This window comes from Macaca nemestrina, chromosome 20 (genome assembly GCF_043159975.1).
Source record: "Macaca nemestrina isolate mMacNem1 chromosome 20, mMacNem.hap1, whole genome shotgun sequence".
NCBI classification, from domain to species: domain Eukaryota; kingdom Metazoa; phylum Chordata; class Mammalia; order Primates; family Cercopithecidae; genus Macaca; species Macaca nemestrina.
The window spans coordinates 385,079-412,958 of record NC_092144.1 but is presented as its reverse complement, the minus strand read 5'-3'; the positions used below and the strand labels follow the sequence as shown (position 1 = coordinate 412,958).

Here is a 27,880-nt window from a genome sequence, read left to right as displayed (position 1 = left end):
CGACTCTGCGCCGCCGCGCCGGCGCTGTGCCTCTGCGAGGGCGGAGTTGTATTGTCTTCATCACAGATCCAGAAAGCATCACGAGGGCGGAACTGTGTTCTCCTTTGCGCAGACCTCGGGGGTACCGCGAAGGGGGAGCAGCGTTCTTCTCAGCCCAGGTCAGCACGTGGGGTGCACCGCGAGGGTGGGGCTGCGTTCTGCTCAGCACAGACACGGGGTACACCGCGAAGGCGGAGCAGCGTTCTCAGCCTCGCTTTGGGGCAATGCGGAGCCGTATCCACGGCGAATAAACTCCTTTCTGTTTGTAGCCTTGAGTAATGAAGGTCAGAGACTAGTTAGAATGGTTCAGTGTGGAAAACGGGAAACCAAAAGCCGCTCTCAATCTTGCGCACCGAGGTTCTCCCCACCCAGGGCTAGGCGGCCTCAGTGCGAGGTCCACACCGTGGCCCGGAACACAAATGCAGCATACGCAGACATGACACCCCAAAGACGACACCCCCAGTGCTCACGGAACAAGTACCTCTAATGCTAATGCACTGCCTCAATAGAAAAGTTAATGCAAGATCTGCATTCCCCACGTTGCCCTGGAGTGCTAAGACAGCGATCATAATAACACATAGTCAATGCGAACGTAGCAATAGGGTTAGGGTTAGGGTTAGAGTTAGGGGTTGGAGATAGGGGTTATGGTTTAGGGCTAGGGCTAGAGTTTTAGGGTTAGGGTTTTAGGGTTAGGGTTCGGGTTAGGGGTTAGGGTTAGGGCTAGGGGGTTAGGGTTACGGTTAGGGGTTCGGGTTAGTGTTAGGGTTAGGGCTGGGGGTTAGGGTTAGGGCTAGGGTTAGGGTTAAGGGTTAGGCTTAGGGTTATTGTTAGGGTTTTAGGGCTAGGGTTAGGGTTAGGGGTTAGGTGTCAGGGTTTAGGGGTAGGGTTAGGGGTTGGGGTTAGGGTTAGGGGTTGGGTTAGGTTTAGAGTTAGGGTTTAGGGTTAGAGTTAGGGTTTAGGGTTGGGGTTAGGGTTAGGGATTAGGGGTTGGGGTTAGGGTTAAGGGTTAGGGCTTAGGGGTTTGGGTTAGGGTTAAGGGTTAGGGTTAGGGGTGAGGGTGAGGGTTAGGGGTTAGGGTTAGTGGTTAGGGTTAGGGGTTTTAGGGTTAGGGGTTAGGGTTAGGGCTAGGGCTAGGGTTTGGGTTAGGGTTGGGGTTGGGGTAGGGTTAGGGTTAGGGTTAGAGCTAAGTCTTAGGGTTAGGGTTACAGTTTGGGTTCGGGTTAGAGTTCGAGTTCGGGTTAGGGGTTAATGTTAGGGTTTAGGGTTAGGGTTAGGTTTTAGGGTTAGGGTTACGGTTATAGGGTTAGGGTGGTTAGGGTTACAGGGTTAAGGTTAGGGTTAAGGGTTAGGGTTGGGTTTAAGGGTTAAGGGTTTTAGGGTTAGGGTTAGGGGTTAGAGTTATGGTTGGGTTAGGGTTAGAGTTAGGGGTTAGGGTCAGGGTTAGGGTTTAAGGTTAGGGGTTAGGGTTAGGGTCTGGGTTAGGGGTTAGGCGTTAGGGTCTTGGTCAGGGTCAGGGTGAGAGTGAGGGTCAGGGGTTAGGGGTTGGGGTTTGGGTTAGGGGTTAGGGTTAGGGGTTAGAGTTAGGGTTTTAGGGTTAGGGTTAGGATTTTAGGGTTAGGGTTAGGGTTTGTGTTAGGGTTTGGGTTAGGGTTAGGGTTATGGTTAGTGTTAGGGGTGGGACAGGGCTTCGTCCCTCAGCTCACCTGAGACATATACGTATATGATTGCTTCCTCTGCCCTGTGTAAAATGCAGCTTCACTGAGCCACACTAAGGTCTTAGTCACTATTCCTCTACCCCCACTCACAAGTCAGTTGTGTATTCACTGAAACGCTTATGAAAGACTCAAAACAATGCAATCTTTTGTCTCTTGTCCGCCTATATGCTGGAAGGCCCCCACCTTTGTGTTTTCCTGCCTTTCCAGATGGAACTCTGTCTTCGAGAAACAAACAAACAAACAAAATGTGGTTTTGAGACATTTGGATGTGGGAGTTCTTCTTGCAGGCCAGATGTCAGACCCTTGCCTGAGATGGCGGTGGGGCCACCAAGGAGATGGTGGCCCTCATGCTGCCCCAGTCTCACTCCTACAGGCTCACCCCCAATCTGGCCCACGATGCAATGCGACTACAGAGAAGTGGAACATACTCACTTTAGGTACTGCTGATACTCACGCGCATTCTTCCCATGAACAGAATTCTTCCCATTGACCAACTCCAGCGTAATGAGGAACCAGATCAGGCTGAGCACAGGGGACAGTAGTCTGATACTAAAAACAGATGAAAGTAAATTCAAACGTGAGGAATGTTGGTATTTTCCACCTTCATCAGGAAAAAGATGTTTCACTTCATCAACATCCTTAAGTCCCAACTTCTCAAAAAATAATTTTCCTAATCCTCAGAGCCCAATGCCTGCTTCCAGCCCCCAGGCCCGTGGCTGGCGGGAGTGCCCAGTGTAGCCCTTGCTCCTGGCCCATCCTGCACATCCGCATTCCTTGCTCATCAGTCATCATCTGAGACTCTCAGACATCTGACGGTCTATGTCAGGGCTGCCAGGGGCTCTGCACACTCACGGAGCACCAGGCAGGCCCAGTCTGCGCCCAGCAGCCCCCCTGCGCCCTGCCCTCTGACATCTAGGGAGGGACTCTCACTAGAGGAAAACAAATGGCCTCAATACAAAAGCAGGCTCAATGCCACCAGATTAAAGAAATCCCAACTAAAGTAAGATCTTATTTTTCCTGTGAAACTAGTTGAGACATTTAAAAATATTCTGGTTTTGGAGAGTGGTAATAACAGAATGACCTTGTCTTATAAACTGCTGGTAAGAGTGTAAATTGAGTAGCACCCTTCTGGAGGGGAATCCAGTGATATCTATTTAAAGCTTTAAAAACACAGATACCACTCAACCCAAAAGTTCTAGAAATGTATCCAAAATGGTCATTTCTTAAGGATGTAGCACATTCTAAAATATACACTGTAAGCGAAGGAACCATAATGCTGTTAATCTGCTATTAAGTTAATCTGTTGTTATATTTTAAATCCAAATCCAGTTAATCCGCTGTTATACTTTAAATCCAAATATTCATTTAGGTAGATAGAACCCACATTTCCATAGGCCAAATTACAAACACTATTTAAAATAGTATGTACTATAACTTTCTATGAAAATCAGCATGGGGAGTCCTCACAGTCCTCAGATAACATCATTTCATTCAACACCGTTTCATCACAACATCAGTGAGAAAAGAAATCGATACACCGTGAGGGCCATGGTCTGTGTGGAGAAGCATGTTCTGCATGGGTTTTCTCCCATCCCCCAGTTACCTCCCACATCCCAGAGCCGTGCACATTAGGTGAACTGGCGTATCTCCATGGTCCCAGAGTGAGTGTGGGTGTGTGACTGGCCCTGCGAAGGAACCACGTCCTGTCCGGGGTGGGTCCTGCCTTGTACCCGGAGCTGCTTGGATAGGCTCCAGCCACCCACAACTCTGAACTGGAATGAACAGGTTGGAAAATGAATGAATGAATGAATGAATGAATGAATACAAATTATAAGAACTTGTAAAGTCTACCATCATCATGCAAGTGCTCGACAGTGCATGTCGGTACAAAAGTGCTCAGTGACCCACACATTTGTTCCTGTTGGTGCTGGAGCTGTGGGTGGGGGGAAAGGGGCGGGCCTGGGGAGGTCTCGCTCTGCAAACATTTACTGCCTCATTTAACCACCACAGGACTGCCGGACTGCCGTCATTCACTGCCTCGCCAAACAGTGAGTAGTTCTCACTTGTTTTTATTCATCTTTCTTAAATGTCCATAGAGCTCATATGTGCCTCAGTGTTTAACACTGTAAGTGTTTTGGGTCTTTTTTAAGAAGTTTGGCAATATTTTTATGACCAGAAACATGCTGTGGGAACTTAACTTTTGTTTCCACCATGCAAGGAAAATAAATCTCAGTACCCCAAACTCACTAAGCCAAAGGGAAAAGTCAAGCTGGGAACTGCCTCAGGCAAACCTGCCTCCCATTTTATTCCTAAATAATGTGGCTACAAGAGAAAAAAGCTACATACAGACCTCCCTCACAAAGACAGACCTCCCTCAGAAAGACTTCTGCTGAATTTCACCCTGGCAATGCAGTTGCCAGCTGATCTTCCCAGGGGTGGGACAGGGCGTCATCCCTCAGCTCACCTGAGACAAATACCTATATGATTGCTTCCTCTACCCTGTGTAAAATGCAGCTTCACTGAGCCACACTAAGGTGTAAGTCACTATTCCTCTACCCCCACTCACAAGTCAATTGTGTATTCACCGAAAGGCCTATGAAAGACTCAAAACAATGCAATCCTTTGTCTCTTGTCCACCTATAACCTGGAAGGCCCCCACCTTTGTGTTTTCCTGCCTTTCCAGATGGAACCAATGTACACCTTACACCTACTGACTGATGTCTTATGTCTCCTTAAAATGTATAAAAATGTATAAAAGCAAGCTGCGCCCCAAGTACCTGGGGCACATGCTGTCAGGATCTCCTGAGGCTGTCACAGCACGTCCTTAACCCTGGGAAAGTAAACTTTCTAAAAGGATTGAGACCTGTCTCAGATACGTTGGGTTCATACTCTCAGTTGTGAACTCCAAGTATATCAACACCTGTCGATGGGTTCAGTGAGGGGCCTACTGTGTGTGTCTTCAGTGGGGACTGGAACTGCATCTGTGACAACTTCCTGCCCCACAGTGCCCCTCCAAAACAGGAAAGTGAGGGCACACCTACTCCATATACGCAGGTAGTTCTGCCGCTGGCGAGACCGCAGCATCCTCTCCACCCACTGCCTGTGTCTCAACTCCGAGGCAATGGTGACCTGGCCAGACACGTGGTGACACTGCTTGCCGATGCTTTGGAGCACAACCAGCACTTTCAGCACAATCCTGGGGCAGAAGAGGGTAGGAAAGGGTGTGCTGCAGAGCTCACGGAGCAGCTGGGGCCACCTGCAAACAGAGCCAGACTTGGAGCAGGCATTGTGATCCTCAACTGTACCTCACTCTCCTGTACTTGCAAGGCTGCGGCTTTCTGGGAGCCAGGGCTAGCTGCGTATCACTGGTGGGTCTGCAGGGACAACTGTGACATGCGGCAAGTGTTAATTAAATACACTGAATTGTGGCAAACAGAATCTGACATTCACAGCCTCATCAGATATGCCACGCTTGCACAGAGATTATCAAAACTGATCTCATAATTCCTCTTGGAGTAGTAACAGTGAGATTCTAAGACTACTTTATAAAATCTAAAACATAGAAAATGTCTAAGTTTGCTATGCTAATCTGCAGAATCAATGTTTTAACAGTTGTCAGGATGTCCTGGAACTTACATCTCAGTAGGAAGATGATCCAATTCCTTTAAAACACAATGATTCTCAGGCACATGTTGATACAGCTCATCCGTCACTTTTGTAATTAAAGAGTGGCTGGCATTTGTTTCAGAATTATCTTCTAATCTGAAAAATAGAAAATATTTAAAGATACATGACAATTAAAATGCCCACATTAGTGCCCATGCACAATAATGGTTAATGGTTCACTGAGCAGCAACCTGACTGTGAATCTTAGTTTCCCCAAATATAAAATGTAAAAAGCCACCATCATGGGACAGTGGAGAAAGAAACGATGCCCCATGCGAAAAGCAAAGTCCAATGATGACTGATGACGAGACGATGAACAACCTGCATATTCCTCCTGCTGAACAAGTATGTCTGCTGTTGTCTATGATTCCAGAATGCATGCCTCCATCCCCACTTCTCTCCTGAGCTTCAGACCCATCTTTCTTTCTGCCTACTCAGTAGTTCTCATGGACGCCATTGTCTACCCACAAAACCTGCCCCTCGTTCCATGTTCAGTCTCCACCAGGGCCCCAGGCCAGCTGGAAGATTGCATTCAGCATCACTTGCAGCTCCTCACAGCCACCAAGGCCCAGAAATTCCTCCTTCCCCTTTTATCTTCCAACAGCCTCGCTAAAGAAGAAATGCTGCTGACACTAACAGTACCAGACAAGCTTGAGGTCAGCCAGGCCCCAGGATGCCACGTACCTGACTGCTTCCCAAGTGAGTTCTTCGGGGAAAGGCAGCAGAGCCCAAACCCTGATACTCTCCTCACAGCTCAGCACCTGGGATGAAATGTTTTATTGACTTTGTAGATTTCACGGTAATTTCCTAGAAAATCTATTTTTAGATTGTTATGGATGTTACATCACTCTCTAGAAAATACATATCTATAAAATTATTACAAATTCTAAACATTTTAAAACCAGAGGGCGGGTGTCAGTTCTTCAGTACAGGTGGGGGAAGGCTGGGGAAACCACCAGGGGATTGGTAGGGAGTGAACGTCTGGGATGGCTATGACCATGTCCAGAGGTTCTTTCGACACCTGCCATTGAGAGGGAGGACCCCGCCAAATCTGCACGAGCTCTGATGACTGGCCTGGAACCAGCAGAACACAGCAGGTGTGAAGATGCTGCGTGTTATGCAAAGCCATGTCAGAGGCGCAGGTGCCTCTCCAGTTCAGGCCGTGCTCGGGGTGCAGCCGCTGTCACCTTGAGACTGTCCCTGCAGGACCCCCATGAGGCCTCCGGCCAACTTCCAGTCTTCTCAGACGCAACATCCACGAAGCCCTGGGGGACCACAGCCGTCCACACCCAGGCCAGGCCACAGGACAGATCCCTCGGCAGATGCTCCCCATTTCTAACCCACTAGCACATGAGCAAGTCAAACGGTGGCTGCTGACACCACGGAGCGTGAGTGGTCTCAACAGCAGGAATAACCGAAGCCCAGGATGCAAAGCTGCCTGAATACCTGTGAGATGCCAGGAGGGGGACAGGAAGTGGTAAGGACCCAAATAGCCACCGTGGGGCGCAGGAGAGGATGGTCTGGAGCCTCAGCAGCTCTGGTTGGAAGACAAAGGCTGCCTTCTTGAAGCTCCTCTTCCTTCCTAAATCTTCCCTCCTCCCTACCTGCCCACCTCTACCTTCCTAAGGGCTTGCGCTTGGAAAGCATGGCAATCCCTACTGGTAAAGCTGGTCTGCGGTGCCAACGGGGAATGGCATCCGACCAGTGCAGCCCAATGTTCTGCCTCCAAGCCACACCTCCAGGAGGCTGTTTTCCCAACTTCACTGCTGACAACCCCCTTCTAACAGTATTTTCCTTAAGGCATTCTCAAGGAGGCCTCCGACTTCTCAAGGCACCATTTCTTTAAAGCGCCTTTGCAAATCTCTCCTGACCCGCTGTATGTTGATTTTACAGCTTCCTTTTAGAGGTAGTCTCATTTATGAATTTTCAGCTGCACAGCTGTCACGATGCTTATATTCTTGGGGACTGTCTTTTTCATCCCCTTGCACTACCCTTGTATCCTCCCGTATGTAGAATAAAACACCTTCGCTGATTGCCAAATTGGAACTTCCTGGCAGAAATGCTTAAAAAATTGTTTGTTTCAGTAAGTTAACAAAAGCTAGTCCGTGTAGGAGAAGAAAAACTGACATTACTCACCACTGACAAATAAAAACTGCTCCCAGCTCTGCGTTACTGCCTACAGCAATAAAAGCCTGGCAGGGGATTCAGCAAAAACACTTCCCAGTGCTCATCCATTTAACACTAAAAACCTCAGTGCCATCAGCACTGCATTACTTTCAAAAGCGAGACACGGAACTTGAGGCTCAGAAGACTAAGCAACCAGGCCAGGGCCACAGCAAGCACCACGCTGGCTAGAAAGCTGGATCTGCCCAACTCAAAGTCTGACTCAGCAGGCAGACTGCACCCTTCCAGCATCTCTGCAAAAGACAGGTGGTTTCAGAGACGTACACACCCCTCCCAGCACCCTGCATTCGGCATACCTGTTTTTTAGGCTGAAAAACCGGATGGCAGCGAGAACTATAGCCTTCTTCAAGACTAATCAACAATTCTACTGCTGCTTTTTCCTAGTTTAGAGAAAACAGTGGCTACTATCGTGTTTGGGTAGACTTAGTTTTCTTCTATTGAACTGTAGGCCAATTAGAGTCCCCATTTCTCATTATCTTTCTTCAAACAATTTTTTGCAGCTAGAAAAGCAAACGCTTCACTAAAATAGTTTCACATGGCAAGGAAATCACAGCCAATAAAATGATTTTAAATGGAGGCCATTAACAATAATAGATCACAAATGCCACACCCACCCTCTGTGCACAAAACTGGAGATGAATAAGAAAAAAAGGATTCCAAACAATTGGAAATTTAACTAGGAAATAGTTACTTAAACACTAAAAAACAATACAACTAAAAAAAAAAATCACATAATCATTTAATTGCTAAGCACATACATATTTTTACAAGCATAAAAATTACATCATTTGAAGCTGATATAACCACATAACTTAAAAATCCAAGTCAGTCAACTGAAACCTATGAGAAACAAAGTCAGTGAATTGATAGTTGACAAATTAAAAAATCTGTAACTACCTACAATTCTTTTTTCTTTTCTTTTTTCTTTTTGTTTTTGAGACACAGTCTTACTCTTTTTGCCCAGGCTGGAGTGCACTGGTGTGATCTCAGCTCACTGCAACCTCTGCCTCCCAGGTTCAAGTGATTCTCCAGCTTCAGCCTCCTGAGTAGCTGGGATTACAGGCACCCACCACCACGTCTGGCTAATTTTTTTGTATTTTTATTAGAGACGGGGTTTCACCACGTTTGGCCACACTGGTCTTGAACTCCTGACCTCAGGTGAACCACCTGCCTTGGCCTCCCAAAGTGCTGGGATTACAGGTGTTAGCCACTGCACCCGGCCCGCTACTTACAATTCTTAAAAGCACAAAACAAACAACTCAAGTAGCTAGATGTTAACTATGGAAGAAATGTGCTGGCCTTCCCTTCACTCAGATGTGTGAGAGCCTGGAGTGCACTAGGGAGTGTGCTGGGCAGAACACGGGAGGCACACACATGTGCCTGCACGGGTGATGTCCCCACAGGGCAGACCCACACGAAGCATATGTGTGCCACTGCAGAGCAGCGTATGTATCCCACTGCAGAGCGGCGTATGTGTGCCACTGTAGAGCAGCCTACATATCCCACTGCAGAGCAGTGTATGTGTCACTGCAGAGCAGCGTATATATCCCACTGCAGAGCAGTGTATGTGTGCCACTGCAGAGCCACGTATATATCCCACTGCAGAGCAGTGTATGTGTGCCACTGCAGAGCAGCATATATATCCCACTGCAGAGCAGTGTATGTGTGCCACTGCAGAGCACCTGGTTTCTGTTCCAAGACATGAACCCATCTGTGGGCTTCTGAGTAGAGGAAGACATGTTGGGGAAGGATCAGTCTGGCTGCTGTGTTATGACAAGGGGAAGGGCTCGCAGAAGTCGGTGGGCAGACCAGTCAGTACCAGCGACATTCCAGGGAGGGACCAAGGCGGTATGGCCAGGTGGTGGCACAGGAGGGACAGGAAGAAGCAGATGTGGAACATATTTCTTTTTTTTTTCTTTTTCTTTTTTTTGAGATGGAGTCTTGCTCTGTCATTCAGGCTGGAAAGCAGTGGCACAATCTCGGTTCACTATAACATCTGCCTTCCGTGTTCAAGCTATTCTCAGGACTACAGGCACCCACCACCATGCCCAGCTAGTTTTTGTATTTTTATTAGAGACATGGTTTCACCATGTTGGCCAGGCTGGTTTCGAACTTCTGACCTCAGGTGATCCACCTGCCTTGACCTCTCAAAGTGCTGGGATTACAGGCATGAGCCACCGTGCCCGGACTGTGGAACATATTTCTAAAACCTGTTCCAAGGACGGAGTATGAAGAGAGGAGAGGAATCTGAGGCTTCCAACCTGAGCAGCCACCTGGGAGGCTGGAGGTGCCACGTAGATGGGAGGACTTGAGGAATGAAGATAGGGAGACACTGTGTCCCTGAATAAGCTTCAATATTGTGAAAAATGTCAATTATCCCTAACTCAACCCATGAGGTGTTCTTATTTGTTTTTGGGGTTTTATGTTTGTCCAAGTTTACACAGAATAATAACTATTAATTTTTTTTAAAGTAAAGCTAGACTCTGTACCTTACTCTCAAGATGAAATAAATTCCAGTTGGATCCAAAGACGTAAATGGAAAATAAAGAAAAAATAGGTAGGGCACGTTGGCTCATGCCTGTAATCCCAACACTTTGGGAGGCTGAGGCGGGTGGAACATAAGGTCAGGAGTTCAAGACCAGTCTGACCAACATGATGATACCCCGCCTCTATTAAAAATACAAAAAAACTAGCCGGGCGTGGTGGCAGACACCTGTAATCCCAGCTACTCGGGAGGCTGAGGCAGAGAACTGCTCGAACCCAGGAGGCAGAGGTTGCAGTGAGCTGAGATTGTGCAACTGCACTCCAGCCTGGGTGACAGAGTGAGACTTTGTCTCAAAAAAAAAAAAAAAAAAAAAAAAAAAAAAAAAAAAAAAAGAAAAGAAAAAGAAAAAATAGAAGTACCAGAGAAAATGTATACCTATATTTTTAATTTTGAAAAGCAAAGATTCTTTTCAGAATGACTCCAAACGTGAAACCAAAGGAAAAAAAATCAAAACCTATGAACAAATAACAAAGCAATATGTACACAAATAAGGCTAATGAACCAGTGGGAAAAATGAAACTGAAATAAATGGAGAAAATACATTAATAGGCAATGAAATAATTATAAACATCTAGTAAACATAAAAAAAGAATGAAAATAAAAACATAATCTTGGCTGGATAATCTTGCGCCTGTGGTCCCAGCTACTCGGGAGGCTGAGGCAAGAGGATGGCTTGAGCCCAGGAGGTCGAGGCTATCATAAGCCATGACTGCACCACTGTACTCTAGCCTGGGCGACAGAGCGAGACCCTGTCTCATAATAAATAAATAAATAAATAAAAGAATTTAAAAAACCTTATTGATATCTTTTGTCTTAGAACTTTACTTTTATTTAAGAGTATTTACATAAGTGCCCAAATGAACAAAGATGTTCATTTCAGCATAATTAGGAATTTTCTACATCAGGAACATTACAACTCATCCATCAATGAAGGACTGCTTAGGTAAATAATAACATATTGATAAAATGGAATATCAAACAGCTGACAAAAAGAATAAGGCAGAACAAAGATGCCAAAAACACACTGTTAATGAAAAATGCTAGCTATAAAACACAACGTACCTTCCAACGAACTCACTTTGGTACACTCATAGCAAAAATGTGGTAGCAACACTACCTAATTATTAACGGTAGTTATTTCTGGGAGATGGAATTCTTGAGGGCTGTTACTTTTCACATTAGTTTTTCTATTTCTAGTAATTTTTCTTTGAACATTTAAACATTTTAAAAATAACTGTCAAATGTATAATTTGAAAAAATTAAAATGTCAATAACAAATATTCTAACCTAAATTATTTACTTTGAAATAATAAAAGAATTAGTTTATTGATGATGCAAATATCCTACCCCATCGATGCAGCAAACATCTGTAAAAATTTCCTAATATTTGGTTAATCCTGTTTTATAATTTGCTCTTTGATTTCTAATACTTAGCTGCTGTTACATACAAAAGCAAATGTGTTTTTAAGAAAAAAGTTAAATTATTTTAGCTAAGATTAATATTGATTGATCTGTGATAGAGAATATAAACTTATGTGTAATCCAGTCACTTTTTTTCTGATGGAGGATACTGTAACTCAGATATACTAAAAGATGATTAATAGTTAATTACATTTGAAAAATAAACTATATCCTTTCATAGCTGAATGAGTTAATCTAATTAATGATTTTCTTCCCTGTAAATTACCTTAAAAACTGATAGTAGACCTTCATCAACAGATCTGAGTAAGAGTACAACAGAAAATGCAAGCAACTGATTAGTTGTTTCTTTTGAAAATTCATGTAAGTTGATCTCCCCGTGGCTTAAATGATCTCTTATGCGGGGACCCTCCTGATGGTTCAGGAAATCCCAGAGAAATTCCTTTCAGAAATTAAACAGAGAAAATGTTCTGTTAGTATCCGCAGCAGAGAGCCATGCCTGGTGTTGCTAACAGAAGGAAATAGTGAATCCATCAAGTCCTCTGAAGCCCTGGGTGGGACCTTGCTGCGGAGAGCTGTTCTCCTACACCCACGGGACAGAAAAGGGAGCTGGAGAGACTGGGGGAAGGCAGAGCTGCCCAGGTGGTACTGGAGTCTCATCAAATTCCAGTCTTTCTTGTTTTCACAAGGGGTGCCTCACAATATCGCAGTTGGTTGTACACTCCCTGCAGTACAAAGAATAATATTCTCTTCTCTTCCTTTAGCTCTTGAGAACAATATCACATGGCGGGGGGACACCCCCTGCACTACTGGGAGTAATATCATTCTCTCTTATTCTGGATAGTAGGAAAAATATCTCAGGCGGGATGGACAACCCCTGTGATACTGAGAGTAATATCATCCTCTCCCAACGACGATATTAGGGACCATATCACAGGGGGCGTGTACACTTCTTCGATATTGGTAGCAATATCATCCTCTCCTCCCTGGGTATAGGAAACAATGTGACAGGCGGGGTGGACACCACCCACGTCTTGGGGAGTAATTTCCCTCCCTGGATATTAGGATCCACGGTGGACACACAGTGTGTTTACGATTCTGAGAGTAATATCATCTCCCCGTCTAGACATTACGAACAGTATCAAAGACGGGTGTACACCCTCTGCAATATAGGGAGGAATATCATCCTCTCCCCGCCTGAATATTAGGAACAATATCAAAGGAGTGTTTATGACCCCTGCGATATTGGGAGTAATATCATCCTCTCCCAGGTGGAAATTAGGAACAGTATCACTGGGGGCGTGTACACCCCTGCGATATTGAAAGTCGTATCATCCTCTCCCCTCTTGGATCATGGGAACAACATCCCTGGGGGGTGTACACTTTCTGCGATATTGGGAGTAACATCGTCTTCTGTGCCTTGGAATATTCAGGATAATATCACAGGGGGAGGGGGCGTGTACATCTTCTGCAATATTGGGAATATTATCCTCTCTACCCCTGCAAATTCGGAAAGATATCACAGAGTGGGTGTTCACCTCCTGCAATATGGGGATTAATACCGTCTTCTCCCCTTCAGGATATCAGGAAGACTATCACACAGGGATGTACAGTGTCTGCGATACTGGGAGTAATATCAGCCTCTCGGCCTTGAGATATTGAGAAGAATGTCACAGGGTGGATGTACATCCCCTGCCATATTTGGAGTAATATCAACCGCTCCCCTCCATGGATATTTGGAACAATATCCCAGGCTGGGTGTACACCTCCTGCTCCACGGGGAGTAATATCATCCTCTCCCTCCCAGGATATTAATTACAATATCACTGGGCGGGTGAACACAGCCTACGAATTATTATCATCCTCTCCCCCTCCGTATACCAGGAACAATATCGCAGAAGAGCTGTACCCTCCCTGTGATATTGGGAGTAATATAATACACACTTTCCATGAATATTAGGAGCAATATTACCGGGTAGCTGTCCATTCATTGCTATGTTTGGAGTCATGTCATACTCTACCCCCGTTTATATTAGGATCAGTGTCACGCGGTGAGTGTACACGTACTGTGGTATTAAAACTAAAATCATGCTCTCCGTCCCTGGATATTAGGAACAGCATCACAGGTAGGTGTACCCCCCCTGTGGTATTAGGAGTAATAATATAATTAATTATTAAACATCAATGATCGATTTTAATAATTATCAATGATACTATTGATTAATAGGAATCCATTTATTAATTATGGATAATTATTTTAAATATATGATTATGCATACTTAAAATTAATTATTAACATTAATCACGTTTAACAATATTATTAGTTCTTAATATTAATTATTATTTTATTACCAGCATCACTTAGTATTGATTTAACATTATTGCTGATATCATTATTTTATTATTAACAGTGATATTACTATTAATTATTAATACTAATCATTAACATTTTTAACCAGTATTAATTTTTACTATCTTTATTGTGATTATGAACATCGATGATTACTCTTAATTTTTCTTATATTTATTAATATTAATAATTAATAGACTTGTTCCTGATATCCGGCGGGGAGAGGATATTACTCCCAATATCAAAGAAAGTATACACCCCTCTATGATGTTATTCCTAATAGCCAGGTGGTAGAGGATGACATTATTGAAACTATCGCAGTGGGTGTACAACCCTTCGGTCATCTCGTTCCTTATATCCTGGGTGGGAGAGGATGATAGGACTCCAAATATCGCAGAGGGCGTAGACCTCCCCCGTGATATTGTCCCTAACATCCAAAAGTCGAAAGGATGACATTTCTTCTGATTTCGCAGGGGGTGTACACCACCCCTGTGATATGGTTCCTAATATCCAGGAGGCGAGAGGATGATATTAGTTTCAATATTACAGGAGGTGTACACTCCCTAGTGATATTGTTCTTAATATCCAGGGACAGAAAGGACTATATCACTCCCAATAGAGCAGGGGGTGTACACCCCTTCTGTGACATTGTTCCTAATAGCCAGCGGGGGAGAGGAAGATATTACCCCCAATATCATAAGGGAGATGTCCTGGAAGGGAGATGATGATACTACTGGCAATATCGCAGGGGGTGTACACACCCACTGTGATATTGTTCCGAATATCCAGAGAAAGAGAAAATGATATGACTCCCAATATCACAGGAGGTGTACATCCTCCTGTGATATTGTTTCTTATATTCAGGGGGAGAGGATGATATTACTCTCAATATCACGGGGGTTGTACACACCTCCTGCGGTATTGTTCTTAGTATCCCGAAGGGGAGAGCATAATATTACTCTCAATATGGCAGGGGGTGTACACTTCCTTTGTAATATTGTTCTGAATATCCATGATGGGAGAGGATGATATGACTCCCAATATCACAAGAAGTGTACAGTCGAGGCTGGGCGCGGTTGCTCATGCCTGTCATCCTAGCACTTTGGGAGGCCAAGACGGGCGGATCACGAGGTCAGGAGATTGAGACCATCCTGGCTAACACGGTGAAACCCCATCTCTACTAAAAATACAAAAAACTAGCTGGGCGAGGTGGTGGGCGCCTGTAGTCCCAGCTACTCGGGAGGATGAGGCAGGAGAATGGCGTAAACCCGGGAGGCGGAGATTGCAGTGAGCTGAGATCCAGCCACTGCACTCCAGCCCAGGCGACAGAGCTAGACTCCATCTCAAAAAAAAAAAAAAAAAAAAGAAGTGTACAGCTGCCTGTGATATAGTTCCTAACATCTAGGTGGGGAGAGGATATTACTGCCCATATCACACGAGTTGTAAAACCACTTCAATATTTTGCCTACAATCCTGAGGGGAGAGGGTGATACTGCTCCCAATATCGAAGAAAGCTTACACCCCCCTGTGACACTATGCCCAATATCCACGTTGGAAGACGAAGACATTACGCCCAATATCGCAGGGGATGTACACCCACCCTGGGATATTGTTCCTTATATTGAGAGGGGGAGAAGATGCTATTGCTCCCAATAACACAGGGGCTGCAGAGGTACACCCCTCCAGTGATATTGTTCTTAATATCCTAGGGAAGAGAGGAGGATACTACACCCAATATCTCAGGGTGTACACCCACCCAGTGATATTGTTCTTAATGTACTCCACCTCCCACCACCAGGGATATCAGTCCTAATATCCAGGGGAAGAGAGGATAACATTATGCCCAATATCGCAGGGGAGTGTACACACCCTCTGTGATGTTGTTCCTAGTATCCAAAGGTAGAGACGATGATATTACTGGCCATATCGCAGGGGGTGTACACCCTTCTATGATACTGTTTTTGACATTCAATAGGGGAGAGGACAACATTAATCCCAATATCGCAGGTATACAGACCCCTGTGATGTAGACCCTAATGTACAGGGGAAAGAGAAGAATATTGCTCTCAATATCGCAGGGGCTGTAACCACCCTGCCCCCCTGTATATTGTTCCTAATATGCAGCGGGGTGGAGGCTCATAGTACTCCCAATATCCCAGAATGTGCACACACACCTGTGATAGAGTTCCTAATATCCAGCGAGAAAGAGGCTGATTTTACTTTCGATATCGCAGTGGGTGTACAGCGCCCCCAAACCTGGGGTATCGTTCCTAATATCCAGGCGGGAAGAAGATGACATGGCTGACAATATCGAAGTGGGTGGACACTTCTTCAGTGATATGGTTCCTGATATCCAGGAGGTGAGTGGATATTATTCCCAATAAAGTAAGAACCGTTCAGTCACCCTAGGATTTTGTCCTTAATAACCACAAGGGAGAGGTGATATTACTACCAATATTGCAAGGGGTGTACACCCCTCCTGTGATATTGTTTCTTATATCCAGGAAAGGAGAAGATTGTATTAGTACCAATATTGAAGGGATGGACAGCCCCCATGGGATATTGTTCTAAAGATGCAGGTTGAAAGAGGATGAGACTCCCTCCAATACAACAAGGGGTGTACACCCTGCCTGTGATATGAATCCGAAAACCTAAAAGAAGTGAGAATGACATTGCTTCCAAAAACACACGGGGTGTACACCCACCCTGTGATATTGTTCCTGTCATCTAAAGGAAGAGATGATGATACTACTACCCCTACCGGAGAAGGTACACACCCCCCTGTGATATTGTTCCTCATAACTTGGGGGAAGAGCATGATATTACTTCCAGTATGACAGTGGCTTCACACCCAGTCTGTGCTATTGCTCCTAATTTCCAGTAGGTAAAGTATGATGTTCCTGCCAAGAGAGTAGTGGGTGTACAGCCACCCTGTGATATGTCTCCGAATATTCAGGGAAAAATAGGAAGACATTACCCCAAATCTCCGAAAAAGTGTACACTTATTGTGTGATATGGTTCCTAATATCGGGAGGTGCAGAGGATGGTAATCTTTCTCCCATTGCAGGCTGTGTACACATAACCTGTGAAATTGTTCCTAATATCGTGAACAAAAGAGACTGCTAATAATGAACACATATTTCAGGGGGGAATAATTATTAAGATCCACATCGTAAAGGGGAGTAATAGCGATCCTCTCTCTCCCCCTCACTGTTACAATCCACATCGCAGGGGGTGAGAAACCCCCCACGATATGGGGAATAATAGCATCCCCCTCTCTCCCCCTGGCCTTATATAAGGAGGCTGGCCTTATATAAGTGCCCCCCAATGCCATCGCTGGCTTTAATGTATTCACTTAAAGTTTTTTCCTCATTTAGATCTGCCATTCCCTTAATAGGTCTAATTGTTGCCTGATATTCTGTATTAGCATTTTCATGAGCAAGCAGCTGAACGATCACTTTCTTGGCATGAGAATTGGAAATAGCCTTTTGAGCCACATCCTGCAAACGGGCGATAGAATCAGGACAAGGCTCCCTTGGACCCTGTTGAAATGTGTGAGAAGAAGGATAAGCAGTAGCAGGGTCGTGAAGTTTTTCCCAGGCTCTTAGGCATATAGTTTTGAGCTGATCAACAGCCTCATCACCCATTACCATCTGTTGATTTAGAGTACCCCATGCCTGTCCGATTCCAAGCAATTGATCAGGTGTGATATTAACAGGACGTTGGGCTTGAGCATTTCTGCCTGATTTGTTGCTTCATCCGTCCACCAGGTTTTCAATTGGGGAAATTCAGAGGGGGACTGGGTGGATCGGGCTAATGCCTCCCAATCCACACGTATTCAACGTCTGTTATAAGCCACACATTGTAACAAGGAATGAACATAAGGGGAATTTGGCCCATATTGTCCAATTGCTTGCTTTAAGTCTTTTAATATTTTAAAAGGAAATGGCTCCCAGCATGCTTGAACAAGTTCTCTAGCCTCCTCAGCTGGTGAAATAATTACCAGAAACTGCCAAGCATTCAAATCCCCCATTTCTTGTGCCTGGCGAATGGATGCCTGGATTGCCCCTGTGCCATAATTTGTATTTGGACCCGCTCGCAGCACTCCTCTACCGTAATTAACAGGTGGGCAAGCCTAGATCATTCCCTCATCCTAATTGGCTGTTGGACAAGCCTAAAGCTTCCCTTCGCCATAGTTACTGGCGGGGCCTGCAACAATGGGAGCCGCAAGGCGCGGGTCTCAGGCTCCCCTTCCAAATATTCATGAGGCTGGCCTGGGGGTGGCCATTCCAGACCTTCCCCTAAAGGCGCAGTAGGTGGCACAGTTTCTTTTATAAGTCTCTGGAGATGAACATACATACCTTCCCGTTTCTCGCCCTTTTTTAAACGAGACTGTCATGGTTCACTTAGCTGATAATTAGACTCCTGATTATTCAACTTTCCTATGTCATCCTGAAAATCCTCCCTCTCCTCCTCAGTGTGGAAGGGCTCCAGGGCTGTTTTAATTGCAGACCACACAGGCCAAGCAGAGACGGGAATATCGCGGCCCTCTTGTTGTGCTTGTTTTAAGTCTGATCCGACCTTGTCCCAATCTTCTACATTCATGGTTCCATATTCCGGGAACCAAGGAGAATACTTGTCTACCAGGCGGAACAAAGATGTGAGATTTTGGGTACTGACAATTACCCCTCCGCGGCGCAGTAACTGCTGCACAAGGCCTAAGTAATTAGCGAACTTACTCTCAGCTCGACCCACATTTTCCCGAGGTTTCCCTGGAATTCCCCGAGCGCCCTCCTTACCCTAGAGCTTGAAGTGAAAACCTACTCGGGAGTCCTTTGTTGGTCGTCCTCAACTTTCCACGCTCTGGTGTTCCTTCACTGGATTATTTGTAGAGATTACGGGGAGCCCTGCGTTGGGCACCAGAGACAGCCTGGGCAACCGAGGGAGACCCCCGTTTCTACCAAAAAAAAAAAAAAAAAAAAAAAAAAAATTAGCTAGGTGTGGTGTCGCTCGCTTGTAATCTCAGCTACTCCATGAGAAGTCAGACAAAACCTGCCACCAGAGACTGATTTTCTTCTAAAATGCTTTCTCCAAAATATTTTTAAAACGAAAGGGGGAAATTGGAAAGGAAAATATTTTGGGCCCCGCAAATCACTAAGATAAAGGGAAAAATCAATCTGGGAACTGCTTAGGGCAAACCTGCCTCCCATTCTATTCAAAGTCATCCGCTGCTCGCTGAGAAGAATGCATATCTTATTGCCTCCTTTGGAAAGGGTCATCAGAAACTCAGAAGAATGCAACCGTTCCTCTCTCACCTACCTGTGACCTGGAAGCCCCCTCCTGGCTTCGAGTTGACCCACTTTTGCTTCAGGTTGTACCGGATCAAATCAGTGTTCATCTTACATATGTTGATTGATGTCTCCTGTCTCCCTAAAATGTGTAAAACTGTCAGATACAGTTTCTCTTCCAAGGTTTGGCATGTTAACGTTCTTGTGTTTTGTTCTCGAACTCAACTTTCTTGTTCTCCATGCCTCCTTGCCCTTAGTTACTGTAAACAACCTTCCCCCCGTCAGTTCTAATCAATAACTCACATCTGTTCCCTTGGTTACCTGCTCTGCACCCATTTCTCCCTTCCAAACCACACGTCCCACGGTTGTAACTCACGACTCCCTTCCCCCTTCCTTATTTGGGAAAGTATTCACAAATAGCCAACGGGGTCAGTTTAGATCTTGAGATCTGGCGCCAGCCCATGCCAGAGGTAGGGATTGCATTAGGAATAAAAACCCCTGCTTTCCTTTGTTCCGTGTGCTCTTGCGATTGTGATTGATGCGAGCAGCACGCTTCCGCAGAGGTAAATTGCGTTGCTGAGAAAACTTTTGCTTAAGTGCTGGTTTCACTTTGCGTCACCGAGCATTTATCTCCAACAAAACCAAGCTGTGCTCTGACCACCTTGGGCAACTGTCATCAGGACATCCTGAGGCTGTGTCATGCACAAGCATCCCCAACCTTGGCAAAATAGACTTTCTAAATACTCTTATCCCCAAATGCTCAGGGAGACTGATTTGAATAATCATAGAACTCCGAGGCTGCACTCCAGCCTGGGCGACAGAGCAAGACTCTGTTTCAGAAATAAAATAAAATAAAATAAAATAAAATAAAATAAAATAAAATAAAATAAAATAAAAATCAAATCTCCGGTCTCCCGCACAGCCGACTCTGCGTGAATTACTCCTTCTCTATTGCTATTCCCCCCGTCTTGAGAAACCGGCTCCGTCGAGGTAGCGGGCAAGGTGAACCCACTGGGCAGTTACAGAATTGCCATTATATTGCTTGCAATTTTATATCTTATGCAAAATAGCTATAATCTTGTATACAAGGTTAAATGCGAATGTGCTCCTTGCGTGGTCAGATCCCAGCGCAGGAAGGACGCACCCCCTATAAACCGCTAGGCCAAAACGGTCATTCTGGCCACATCCAGCCTCACGTGAGATCGCAATCTCCTGTCACTCAGGGCCTGAGGAGGCGGGGCCTGAAGCCCCATACAATCAGGGAAGCTGGGGTGGGGACCCGTCAATCAGGCGCGCCGCCGGAAAGGAGAGGGCGGCTTCCGGGATCCGGCTGGCGGGCGCTTTGTTTCGCCCTCGCCACCGTAGGCTCTTTCTGTGAGTCTCCGCTGCTACTTCCTGGCTCTGGGAGGCCCAGTGGCTCTGCAGCAGCCTCGGCCACCCTGTGACCTGCGGGTATTGGGACATCCCTAGCTGACGCCGGGACACCCGGGAAGCCGAGGAACGGTGAGTGGACTGCGCCTGGCTTCCGGAAGTGGGGAAGAGGGCTGGTTGAAACCTGCTGGAGCCAGCCATCGGCTGCGGAACCTGCGGACCGAGTCGCCGGGCGCAGCCGGGCCTCAGTCCCCTTTGGTGCAGGGCCGGGCCGCGCGGGCAGCGGGACCCCCGCGTCCTGTCTGTACCTGCGGGCGCCACTTCCGCCGGCCGGAGCCCTCTCCGGAACCCCGCGCCTCCCCCACCCAGGTAGTCCGGTGACCACGGGAGGGTGATCCGGGAGAGCCCCGACTCGGTGAGCGGGGTTCCAGCGTGGGAGAAGCTGTGGTTCATGGAGTTTCCAGTCCCACCTTTCTCCCCCTAAAATTAACCTGAGGCTTTGTTAAAACGTTAAACGGCGTGTTTGAGCAAACGCGATTCATAAACGGGTACCGCAGTCATGGTTTGTGGTTTGGGGTCCACGGGAGGGGCGTAAATGAGAGGCTTTGATAAGGTGAATGAGGAAGCAAACCATACATATATATATACACACATATATATATATATTTTTTTTTTTTTCCTTTTTTTTTGAGACAGAGTCTCACCCTGTCGCCAGGCTGGAGTGCAATGGTGCAGTCTCAGCTCACTGCAACCTCTGACTCCCGGGTTCAAGCGATTCTCCTGCCTCAGCCTCCCAAGTAGCTGGGCTTATAGGCGCCACCACCAGGTCCAGCTAATTTTTGTATGTTTAGTAGAGACAGGGTTTTGCCATGTTGGCTAGGTTGGTTTCGAACTCCTGACCTTAATTGATCACCCTCCTCGGCCTCCTAAAGCGCCGGGATTAGAGGCGTGAGGCACCTTGGCCAAAATATTTTTCTGTTTCCAAACATTTTACATGAGAGGAAAGCGGAGAATAAATCATCTGACACTCTACTGTAAAAAAAATCTTTGTGCCTCTCTTCTTTTCGTCTTTCCTAAGTGTACATATTACCAAAATGTCTTTAGGTTGAGGTCCCCCCGTGAAAACCTGACAGGGTGTTGTGTCCTCAGCCACTCTCCTGTCTTTTCCTAGTCCTGGCATTTTAGAACTGTCTGGGGATGACCCAGGATACCCACAGTGGCCATGTCTATTGGAGGGTCTAGTGAGTATCAGCCCCGGGGTCATCTCATCCCCAGGGACAGCCTGAGGTAGGGGGTAGAGTCTCTCAGGGGAGCAGCTGGATGCTCTTGGCCTTAGAGGAATCTCCTGGTATAGTTTCATCTAAAATGGTGACCCCTTAGGGTCATTAAAATTTTAGGACGTTAAAATTAATGGACAATACAATGTAATGTCATGACCTACAATGTTAGGTCATTAAAGTTATTCCTCCAGCCTGAGTTTTTATTCCTCGAAGACACATTGATGGTTTGCCAATTGGATGCTGATATTGAGAGGAAAAGGCAGAAATGATTTCTGCTCTCTAGCTTGTCTTAGACTTGTGAAGAGAGAAAAGCCGTCCCAAAGGACAAGGAAAACCCACCCCAGAGAGGATGTGCAAGAACCTGAATATTAAAATGCACTTAAGGCACACAGGAGGACAAAGAGCAGTGCCAGTGCCTCCTAGGTGGTCATTGAGTACTTTACTGAACAAGATGGGTGTCCTAAGGGATAGAATGGCCTGCCGTGACACTTAGAAAGGTCTGCGTTGGAGTCAGCACTGCCTCTCCCTGAGTTTGTTACCTTGAAAAGGCTTGTCCGCTTATTTGAGTTTCAGGTTTTCACTGACTGTAAGATACATTTTGTCAGTACAGCTTGAAAGATAAAAATACTATTTCCAAAGAGGCTAGGTAAAATGATGTATTTCGTTTGCTAAAAATTCATATTTATTTCTTCCCCAGAGTGAGTGTAGTAAGTTTTAAAGTTCTGTTCTTTTTAAGGGTAATTTCAAATGGAATTGTAGGACTTAGCTTTGTAAATGCTACTGGTGAAATAAAAGTGTGATAGATAAATTGATGATTTATAAAGATTCACCAAAATGTCAGTTCCCCTCTTGTAGCTTGGTGAAGAATTTATGACAGTGGCCACATGTGTATCCTCTTATCTGGGTGTCTGAGTGTTGTTTTTTGTTTTTTGGAGATGCTGTCTTGCTCTGTAGCCCGGCTGGAGTGCAGTGGCGCCATCTCTGCTTACTGCAACCTCCGCCTCCCGAGTTCAAGTGATTCTCCTGTGTCAGCCTCTTGAGTAACTGGGATTATAGGCACCCACCACCACACCCAGCTAATTTTCATATTTTTAGTAAACACAGGGTTTTAGGCCTGGCACGGTGGCTTATGCCTGTAATCCCAGCCCTTTGGGAGGCCAAGGTGGTCGGATCATGAGGTCAGGAGTTCCAGAGCAGCCTGGCCAACATGGTGAAACCCTGTCTCTACTAAAAATACGAAAAAATTAGCTGAGCATGGTGGCAGGCACCTGTAATCCCAGCTACTCGGGAGGCTGAGGCAAGAGAATTGCTTGAACCCGGGAGGTGGAGGTTGCAGTGAGCCAAGATCTTGCCACTGCACCCCAGCCCAAGGGACAATGCGAGACTCCGTCTCAAAAACAAATAAACAAACAAACAAACAACAAAAAGACGGGATTTTTGCCATGTTGGCCAGGCTGGTCTCAACCTCCTGACCTCAGGTGATCCCCTGCCTCAGCCTCCCAAGGTGCTGGGATTACAGGCGTGAGCCACGACGCCTGGCCCACTCTATTTTCTTTTTATTCCCTAAATTTTAATATGTTTGAGTTTGTCTGTTCCTTTATCTCTTTTTTCTTACATAAAAAAAATTCTGCCTAATCCTTCGTTAAAAAAAAAAATCTTCCTGTGACTTCTGAAAGTATTCTGGTTTTATCTTTTGTATTTGAATATATAATAAGATGATTATTGTTCATGGAATAGAGAAGAATGCAATGCATTTTCCCAAGTAGATGCCAGCCTGGTTTGCCTCATATTTTAAAGTGCATGTAATTTCTTTTTCTATTCTATAGTGCCTACTCTATCATTCCTCAACTTTCCATATAGATGCTGGGTCATTAAGACTTTTTTTCCTTTGGTCTGCTTGCTCATCTCTCTGCTAACACTGTGCTGTCCTGAATATTTTTGTTTGAAAATCTTAGAAGTATGTTAGACAAGCCATCACTCTTTTTTTAGATGACTAAAAATGATTAGACATTGGTCATTTTTACTACATATGAAAGAGTAGCTTTTCTTGCCTAAAAACCACCTGATTTGGGAATTTATGTGGTTTCATAGGAATAGCATCTGGAAGTGGTGACATTAATGTCATTTTAAAAAGCATGTGTCCTATTTCCTCTTATTCCTTTCTGCCTTGATATTGTGCAATAGAAATTTGAAAAATTGTTGTATTAGTATTGTTAAATATCAATTATTGGTTTTATTTACTACTCAATTAAATTTAATAAGCCTATTCTCTCTTGGTGTAATCACGTGGAATGGGTTCACTTTCACAGTTAACAAGTGACAGCACATGTAAAATATTGTCTACCAGGGAAATTCATTGAACACTTAGTGTTCAGACTGTGTTTTTGTGTCTGGTTCCCTAAGCACCACTGCAGTGGCACAAAATAATAGACTTTCAGCAGAAGAAGTTTTGGAAAATATACTGCATAAGCCATTTAGATGCAGGGAGTCATTCTTATTACTTGGGTTAGTGGAATCCCTTTCAAAATGTAAGTTCCTAATACAAACAAAGATTGAAATTTGCGAGCAGGCATTTTTAAGAATAAGTAGTCTCAGGACTGATTATATTAACTACCTTATGCACATCAGGTAGGACTTTAGTATGACAGATACTAGAAATGTACAAAGTGAAGTTAAAAGGTAACTCCTAGCAGCATATCGTAATCTTATTCCCTGGATTCTCTAATGAGATGGGTGTTTCTACTTTGCTGTTGCCTTTTTGAATAGTTCAATTCTAGCGTTAGTACTGCTGTGTGGGAGGGAGTATGTGTGAACAGAGAAAGAGTTGTGACAATCAAGTCATAGAATAAATGCTTGGAAATTTTAGAATCATGTAAACAGCTTATGAATTGAGTATACATTCCCAGTGCTCTCAGTCTCACTCATCCTTCTATCCACATGTGTGGAATGTTCTAGGACTCTGTGGCTTTTGAGGATGTGGCTGTGAACTTTACCCAGCAGGAATGGGCTTTGCTAGATTCTTCTCAGAAGAATCTCTACAGAGAAGTGATGCAGGAAACCTACAGGAACCTGGCTTCTGTAGGTAAGAATGACAACACATTTTACTTAATTACAGAAGTATTTCCCTATCATCAGTGCTATTTGTGATTTGGAATGGGGCAAGGGAATGATTTGGTGAATAAATCAGGCACGGGCACTGTGTACAATGAACATGAAATCTAGTAATGTTTCTATAGTTTGAAATAATTCATGATAATTTTGTGCATCTGCATTTTAGGAAAAAATGGAAAGACCAGAATATTGAAGATCACTTCAAAGAACTTGGGAAAGATACAAGATAATTTGCACCGAGAAGAGGGAATAAAGTCCTCTGATGGAATCTTAGCATGTAATGAATTTAAAAACAAGCAATCAAAGCAAATAAAAGTCACTTGAAATTCATTTCCTTTTAGAAAAATTTCACCCAAAATGTAACGTGCATCAGTGTAGCAGTCAGTGTTTGGAAAAGAGTTTACTTGAAAATAGTATTACAAAATTGTGTATATGAATGTTACTATTTTGGTCATAGCTATGCAGGTGGTAGCTGTGTTTTCAGTAGTAGCCCATTTACTTTCAAATAATTCAGTCATGGCACAAAAACAAAAACAAAACAAAACAAAAATGCATTTTCCCTAGTATTGGTAGCAGTGTAAGTCGAAGACCTATGAATGAGTAGAAAGTTATTACACCAACCAATAATAATGTGCTTGTCATTTTTTTTTACATAAATCATATGGCACAGAGACTGCGTGAAAGCAAAGAAGGTAGTCAGTGTGGACAAGTTGTCAGCCACATTCCAAATCTTGATCTGAATGAGAACATTTCTACTGGATTAAAACAATGTGAATGCAGTATTTGTGGAAAAGTCTTTGTACATCATTTCCTCCTTAATAGGCACATCCTAGCTCACTCAGGATACAAACCATATGGAGAGAAGCAATATAAATGTGAACAGTGTGGGAAACTCTGTTTCTGTTCCAGGTGTTAGAAGACACAGGATAATGCACAGTGGAAATCCAGCTTATAAATGTACGATATGTGGGAAAGCTTTTCATTTTCTCAATTCAGTTGAAAGACATCAGAGAACTCACACAAGAGAAAAACCCTATAAATGTAAACAATGTGGTAAAGCGTTCACTGTTTCCGGTTCTTGTCTAATACATGGACGAACTCACACTGGAGAGAAACCCTACGAATGTAAGGAATGTGGGAAAACACAGAGATTTTCTTGTTTTAAGATGCATGAAAGGACTCACACTGGAGAGAGATGTACCAAATGTGATAAAGCCTTCAGCTGTTCCACTTCCCTTCATGACCATGGAAGCATTCATACTGGAGAGAGACCCTATGAATGTAAACAATGTGGCAAAGCCTTTAGTCATTTGAGTTCCCTTTGTAACCATAGAAGTACTCATATACTGGAGAGAAACCCTATGAATGTAAACAATGTGACCAAGCCTTCAGTCTCCTCAGTTCCCTTCACCTCCACGAAAGAATTCATACTGGAGAAAAACCCTATGAATGTAAGAGATGCGGTAAAGCCTACACACTCGTTCCAGTTACCTTATGCGCCACTAAAGAAGTCATGATATAGAGGCTGGGTGCAGTGACTCAGCCTATAATCCCAGCACTTTGGGAGGCCAAGGTGTGTGTATTGCTTGAGCCCAGGAGTTCATAACCAGCCTGGATTAAAACAATGTGAAACAACCTGGGCATCGTGGTGAAACCGTCTCTACAAAAAATAAAATAATGTCGGGCTCGGTGGCTTACGCCAGCTACTCGGGAGGCTGAGGCAGGAGAATGGCGTGAACCCGGGAGGCGGAGCTTGCAGTGAGCCGAGATCGCACCACTGCGCTCCAGCTTGGGCGACAGAGGCAGACTCCGTCTCAAAACAAAAACAGAAAATAATTAGCTGGGCATGGTGGCACATTTCAGTTGTCTTAGTTCTTTTTCAAGGACATAAAAGACCACGGGGGGTTGGGGGGAAGCCCTGTGCATGCGGATCATGAGGTCAGGAGATCGAGACCATCCTGGCCAACATGGTGAAACCTCGTCTCTACTAAAAATACAAAAATAGCTGGGTGTGGTAGCATATGCTTGTAATCCCAGCTACTCAGGAGGCTGAGGCAGGAGAATCACTTGAACCCAGGAGGCGGAGGTTGCAGGGAGCCGAGATTGTGCCACTGCACTCCAGCCTGGCGACAGAGTGAGACTCCATCTCAAAAATAAAGAAATAAATAAAGCCCCTTGAATGTAAGAAATGTGATAAAACATTTACTCTTTCCCATTCCCTCATAAACATGAAAGAGCTCACACTGCAGAGAAACCTTAAGAATGTAGGAAATGTGGTCAAGACTTCAGATTTTCCTGAAGATTTGGGAGGGCTCAGAGTGTAGAAAAGGCTTTTGAATGTAAATTTATGGTAAGGTCTTCGGTTGTATTAGTTCCATTTGAAGACATCAGCTCATTCCTGAGAAAAACCCTATGAATGTCCAAAATGTTTGAGTGTTTCATTTCTTTCATACCCACTCCAGGACATATGAAAATGCACGCTGTAGCTGGCTGGACCTTGTAAATACAAGAACATACACAGGATTAAAACTAACAGTTTAGAAACTTCAAGAATAGTTTCAGTTTTAACATTTACTTGAAAAGCCGTGTGAAAACTCCCACTGGAAAGAAGTTCTATAAGTGAAGCTTTTCTAATTTGGAAAGCCTGATGCAAATTAATTATCGCGCAGTGCTTGAAAAAAATCTCTGAAATGTTACACAAGTTACAAGTATATTGTTTTTATCAGTGGCCCATTCTTAAAGAGTCTTGAGTATGCATTTCACCTTGTTTTGCAGGGAAACCTTGAGGTGAGAGTTCTGTAAATGTTCTTTAAGCAGTAGTACTTGAATTTCATAGATAATGATATTTTCTTAAGTCTGTTGGTAGAATTTTTGTCTATTCATTTGATAATGTGCTGGATTCATGGTTGAAT

At 44.6% G+C, this 27,880-nt stretch overlaps 1 long non-coding RNA gene across 3 annotated transcripts; it reads left to right on the top strand.

Moving 5' to 3' along the window:
• LOC139360511 (uncharacterized) lies at positions 1–27,137 on the top strand. Of its 3 annotated transcripts, XR_011617915.1 has the most exons (5): positions 1–158; positions 1,962–2,191; positions 3,765–3,802; positions 24,813–24,939; positions 25,135–27,137. It is a non-coding gene; the product is annotated as an uncharacterized lncRNA (long non-coding RNA). The 3 variants fall into 3 exon arrangements; XR_011617914.1 differs by lacking the exon at positions 1–158 and having other exon boundaries at positions 1,824–2,191; XR_011617916.1 differs by lacking the exons at positions 1–158; positions 1,962–2,191; positions 3,765–3,802 and adding an exon at positions 20,496–20,709.
• The last annotated feature ends 743 nt before the right edge of the window (positions 27,138–27,880 follow it).